The sequence below is a fragment of the Gouania willdenowi genome, chromosome 6, assembly GCF_900634775.1.
Source record: "Gouania willdenowi chromosome 6, fGouWil2.1, whole genome shotgun sequence".
Taxonomy (NCBI): Eukaryota; Metazoa; Chordata; class Actinopteri; order Blenniiformes; family Gobiesocidae; genus Gouania; species Gouania willdenowi.
This window is the reverse complement of record NC_041049.1, coordinates 72172511-72178529: the sequence shown is the minus strand read 5'-3', so window position 1 is coordinate 72178529 and position 6019 is coordinate 72172511. Positions and strand designations below refer to the sequence as shown.

Below are 6019 nucleotides of genomic sequence, written 5' to 3'. Positions count from 1 at the left end.
TGTTTGTGTTTAGCCTATGTCCGTTTATATGAGACCCCCTTGTACCCAAATAAAACCCAAAAGAGGGAGGGACAAGACCTTGGGGTAAATAAAACGAGGCCTAGATTGCGGCAGAAAACAGAGGAAGAAGAGCTGAAAGCGAAAAGAGGATAGAAATGGAAGGTATTGTGGAAGAGAAATGAGAAGGATGGGTAGCCATTGGGGACTGTTTGGAGAAAGTTTGATGGAGAGAAAGTGTAACTGAAAGCAAAAAGAAGATAGAAAAGGAAGGAGTTATGGAGGGGAAATAGGATGAAAAAGAAGCACAGTGGAAAAAGAAAAGGGGAGGAGCCTAATAGAAATGAAACATTGCACGAACACGAACAGAATTGACAGACTATAAAAGGGAGACACACAAGGCTGGAGCACAGAAGGGAGTTACATCAAGAGGGGAAGTTTGACAGAGAGTTTACAACAGAGGGGAGTTCCTAAGGGACACAGTGTGATGGAGGGCAAAATAGCCACACACACTACAAATGGTCGATAGCACCTGAAGAAGGCACAGAACAGCCGAAACGTAGCGCAGATGACCATTAAAGCTTTTTAGCTTAATTTTTTGAACTCCCGCCACCTTCGGGTGGTGGGTCCTTTTTTTTGGGGTTTTGGGGATCCAGTCCTGGCCTCTTGATGGACCGTGCACCGCAGACCCTCACCTTTGGTGGGGGTTTTGCACTTTAACCCTTACCTAACCCTAACCCTAACCCTACCCCTAACCCTAACCCTAACCCTAACCCTAACCCGGTGATCAAACTGGTTCACCATCTCCAAAATGTGGCTCCTAAACCAGGAAAACCAGAACCACGCATGATCACAAAGATGGTTGAAAATTTGGGCTCCATGATAAAACCAGCATTTCCTACAGATACTACCATGAATCTGATTTTTGGAAATGCTCAAAACTGGGGTTACAACACGCTGTTAATCCTAGAAAACCACTACAAAGACAGTCTGGAGACCATGTTGAAGGAGTTGGAGGTGGACTTACCTGCAAACTGGGGGCCGGCCTTTGAAGTTGCCACACGCTGGGCGTACAGAAACCTGCCACGCCTCAGCCAGGAGGTGGTGGAACATGCGGAGGCCCTGATAGCCGCCAGGGGGGTACCACAGCCTCCTCCAACACAAAGGGACCCTGTACAACAAACCCAGGGAACACAAGTGTCCACAAACACACAACAACACACACCAGTAACACAAAATGTGACACACAATGAACCCAGAAGGGAAACACACACAGTTTCTATGGGAACCATGACGGAGGAGATCCTCCAGACACATGTGGTCCAGCACTTACCTGTTGAACAGCCCAAAGAACAGAGGGAACCTCGCACAATGGGGGCCAACGATGGCTGTGTCATCTCTGCGGGTAGGGCAATTTTGCAGATAGAGGAAGAACACGGTCTGCAACAACCTGTGGAGACCTCCAGAGGCCCTAATGACTGGGAGGTTAACACAGAAAGACTTATTGAAACACTTCCTGACATTGACATCACGGGGCCAGCAGAGGGCGCTATTGCACATGTTCAAATTCACATTACAGACCAAAGCCTGAATAACTGCTTACTGGATGATGAGATGGGAGATGAGACAGTAAACCTTCCTATCATGACTCCAACTTACCACAGCAGTCCCGTTTCCATGGTGAGAGCATCTTCTCCACCACCACCAGTGAGGAGGCCCACACGACACCAGAGATCAGACAGGAAGATGATAGAGTGGGACCTGCCTGTAAACAAAAAATGGGTCATTATAGGGGATTCAAACCTAAGCAAAATTCCAGGATTCACCAACGACCACTTACAAATTGACAGTTATCCAGGGGCGAACTTCAGGCATGCCCAAGCTCTGATGGAGAAATCCCACAGCGACCTCACGGTGCTAAAATTGGTTTTATCCTTCGGGATTAACCATAAATCCCAGAATGCCAAAGTGACGTCCATCAGACAACTACAGGGAGCTATAAGAACAGCAAAAAAAATGTTCAAATACTCAGAAATCTGGATCCCAATCATTAACTTTTCTAAAAAGCTGCCATTGGAAGAACAAGCAAATCTGGAAATCCTAAATGATTATATTGAAAAAAAACTTACCGTTCATCCCAGCACTGGATTACTCCAAATTCAGGACAACAGCTGATGATGTCCACTGGTCCAGTGAGACTGCAGAGGCCATGCTACAGCACTGGTCATCTTATTTAAACTTATAGTCCCCATAAGCCTCCCAGAGGAGGGGAATAATGAAATAACTTCCCTTATTTCAAAAAACGTTATTGTGTTAGCGGATAATTTTAAACTTTCAGCAGCACAGAGCAGCCTCCTCAATAAAGGACTTACCTTTGTCCCCACGATTGGGTTAAACAAAGATTTAAAAATCCAACTCCAATTAGACCTGCAAAACTACCATAGAAAAATTAAATTAGCAACCTATTTTGGAAAAGAAAAACAAAAAGAAACACCTAAATTCACACTTACCTCAGATTGGACTCCACCAGATGATAAATTACCCCCCGAGATCAATAATCTGATCAGGAAAGATAAAGGGGATCTAGAGCGACACTTCCTGTCCCAAAAGGAGAGAGAAAACCTCTCAAAGGAGGAAATGCTGGCCCTAAAAGAATTAATAAAAAATAAAAGCATAGTGATTAAAAAAGCTGATAAAGGCAGTGCGGTAGTGATTTTAAGTAGAGATCAATATGTGTATGAAGCAAACCGTCAATTGGAAGATACCACCTATTATAAAAAATTAAAAGAACCAATTTATTTAGAGACAATACCAAAAGTTTGCCAGATTGTTGATAGACTGTACAAAAAAAAGATAATTAATGGAAAACAAAAACTATATTTAAAGGGAAATGGAGAACCAAGAATGAGGAGATTTTATATCCTACCAAAAATTCATAAAGATCCTCTCAAATGGACCATTCCATCCAAAATTCCTCCAGGGAGACCAATCGTCTCAGATTGTAGTAGTGACACCTATGGGACGGCAGAATTTGTGGAACATTACTTAAATCCTCTCTCCATTAAACACCCCTCTTACACTAAAGATACTTACCACTTCATTAATATGGTGAGGAAACTAAATCCCCCCAAAAATTCCTTCTTCTTCACCATCGACATAGACAGCCTCTACACAAACATAGACACGGAATCAGGACTAAAAGCTGTGAAGAAGATATTCCAAAAATACCCACAAGAGGGCAGACCAGACCAGGAAATCTTAGAATTGCTGAAGATTAATTTAACAAGGAATGATTTTGAATTTGACCAAAAATATTACTTACAAGTGAAAGGTACAGCGATGGGGAAAAGGTTTGCTCCATCTTATGCAAATATTTTTATGGCTGATTGGGAAGAGATGGCCCTGGAAAAATGTAAATATAAACCACTACATTACTCAAGATATCTGGATGACATATTCGGAATTTGGACTCATACAAAAGAAGATTTTTTAAAATTTATACAAACCTTAAACACCCACGACCCATCAATTAAATTAAAATATGAAATCAACGACAAATCTATTGACTTTCTGGATACTACGGTATATAAGGGGGAGGATCTTGGACTTACCTGTACCTTAAATATTAAGGTGTTCTTTAAAGAAACAGACACGCATGCACTGCTTTATAAGTCAAGTTTCCATCCTAAACACACATATAAAGGGTTAATTAAATCACAGCTGATCAGATTCAGTAGAATTTGCACAAAACAAGAGGACTTTTGGGTGGCAGTTAAAATTTTATTTAAAACATTACAAACAAGAGGATATTCAAGAACATTTTTAAGACACTGCCTGAAAACATTTCAAAATAAAAAACCAGACTGTACAGAGAAACAAAAAATACCCTTAATCACCACATATTCTTCAATTGGAAAAATGATCAATCACAAAATTAAAAAGAACTATAGAAACATTATATCAGAACAAGGTCTCTTACAGAATCACGAAGTCATCTCGGCTACAGGAGAAACAAAAGTCTGAATGATTATTTAGTTAAAGCAAAACTCCCAGACTTACAGAAACACATGAAGAAAAATATGTTCTCAGATCATTTTGTGAAACTTACCTTTGTCCAGAATAAGACAAATAAACAAATTTTTAAAATTCCTCAAAGTTTCAACGTACACACAGAGAACTGTGTATATTTAATTTTTTGTTCAAACTGTGGAAAACAATATGTTGGAGAAACAGGGAAGTCAATTACAAACAGACTACACCAACATAAATATAATATAAAAAATAAAAAAAATACTCACCTTCCACTTGTCAAACACTTCCTTATCCATGGATGGCATTCCGTCAGGGTCTCTGGGATCCAGAAGAATCTCCTCTGGACGGATCCTGAAAGGAAAAAAACAGAAAGACAATGGATACATCGATTAGACACAAAGGGCGAGCAGGGTTTAAATATCACTCGCTACTAGGGATGTACAATAAAAACCTAAACTGAACTAACTGGATTCTAATCCTAAAACCTAACTAGATCCTGAATTTAACTAATTTGATCCTAATCTTAAAACTAATTTAATGACATTATTTAAAAAATTAAAAAAAAACAACAATGAAAAATTTAAAACCCTTAAAAAAATAATTTAAAAAAATATAAAAAGTGTGATATAGTTATACTTACCTTAAATATTCCCCCCCATCCATCCATCCATCCATCCATCTTCTCCCGCTTAGCCGTTTCCTGGTCGCGGGGGCAGCATCCTCAGTAGGGAGGCCCAGACTTCCCTCTCCCCGGCCACTTCCTCCAGCTCTTCCGGGGGGACCCTGAGGCGTTCCCAGGACACGCTGGAGAGACATAGTCTCTCCAGCGTGTCCTGGGTCTTCCCCGGGGCCTCCTTCCGGAGGGACGCCCCCTGAACGCCTCACTAGGGAGGCGTTCAGGGGGCATCCTAATTAGGTGTCCGAGCCACCTCATCTGGCTCTTCTCGATGCGGAGGAGCAGCGACTCTACTTTGAGCCCCTCCCGAATGACTGAGCTTCTCACCCTATCTCTAAGGGAGAGCCCAGCCACCCTACGGAGGAAACTCATTTCGGCCGCTTGTACCCGTGATCTTGTTCTTTCGGTCATGACCCAAAGTTCATGACCATAGGTGAGGGTTGGAACGTAGACCGACCTGTAAATAGAGAGCTTTGCTTTTTGGCTCAGCTCCCTTTTTACAATGACGGACTGGTGCAGACTCTGCATCACTGCAGACGCCGCACCAATCCGCCTGTCGATCTCTCGCTCCATCCTTCCCTCACTCGTGAACAAGACCCCGAGGTGTGATATAGTTATACTTACCTTAAATATCCCCCCCCCCCCCCAACCCCCCTTTTTATTTTTTATATTTTTGTACATGTTATACTGACCCTGGGTTAGATTGACAGCCTGAGGCTAAAACTAAATGTGTCCACTTGACCCTTTGCCCTCTGTCTCTCTCTCCTGATTGGCTGCTGGTTCTGGAGGGAGGTCAGCTGACCCTGTTAGTAGCTGCAGTGTTCCCACAGAGCTCACTCTGCCTCAGACCTCTGACAGAGCAACATCTCCAACTGTAGACCTACAAAAATCATTAAAAAATCACTGTTTATTCATCTTTTTTATTATAATTGTGTATCTTTAGCCTGATGAAGACCTGATTACAGGTTGAAACGTTGCAACTTAGATACACATTTGTTTTAAAAGTATTTTTTTGTTGTTTTTCTTGTCTGTTTGTCTTTTTCTTTTTTTGTCCTTTTGTCTTTTTCTGTGGGTTCTTGTATTGTGAGTTTGTTTTATATAAAAAAATCTAAAAAAAAACAAAATTATTTAGAAAAAATACTTACCAAAATGGGTGAATGGACGGTCGTCCATTATGGGAAGAGGGCCAGACCTCTCCACCAACGCGGCTGGGACAGGGGACCTGGGGGTCGAGTGTACGACCGGGGGATGGACCGTGCACCGCCCAATCCTCACAGAGGAGGGGCACACTTCCCCCACCCTAACCCTAACCCT

At 42.0% G+C, this 6019-nt stretch overlaps 3 long non-coding RNA genes across 4 annotated transcripts; all 3 read right to left on the bottom strand.

Moving 5' to 3' along the window:
- Nucleotides 1–777: 777 nt before the first annotated feature.
- LOC114466017 (uncharacterized) lies at nt 778–1351 on the bottom strand. Its single transcript, XR_003674376.1, has 3 exons — nt 1331–1351; nt 1025–1168; nt 778–817 (listed from the first exon to the last, which is right to left on the bottom strand). It is a non-coding gene; the product is annotated as an uncharacterized LOC114466017 (long non-coding RNA).
- An 84-nt stretch (nt 1352–1435) lies between these two features.
- On the bottom strand, nt 1436–1978 carry LOC114464393 (uncharacterized). Its single transcript, XR_003674193.1, has 3 exons — nt 1838–1978; nt 1657–1762; nt 1436–1475 (listed from the first exon to the last, which is right to left on the bottom strand). It is a non-coding gene; the product is annotated as an uncharacterized LOC114464393 (long non-coding RNA).
- Nucleotides 1979–2137: 159 nt separating this feature from the next.
- On the bottom strand, nt 2138–3796 carry LOC114465727 (uncharacterized). Of its 2 annotated transcripts, XR_003674340.1 has the most exons (7): nt 3609–3796; nt 3320–3399; nt 3091–3164; nt 2924–3011; nt 2508–2643; nt 2370–2432; nt 2138–2286 (listed from the first exon to the last, which is right to left on the bottom strand). It is a non-coding gene; the product is annotated as an uncharacterized LOC114465727 (long non-coding RNA). The 2 variants fall into 2 exon arrangements; XR_003674339.1 differs by lacking the exon at nt 2138–2286 and having other exon boundaries at nt 2312–2432.
- Between the last annotated feature and the right edge of the window lie 2223 nt (nt 3797–6019).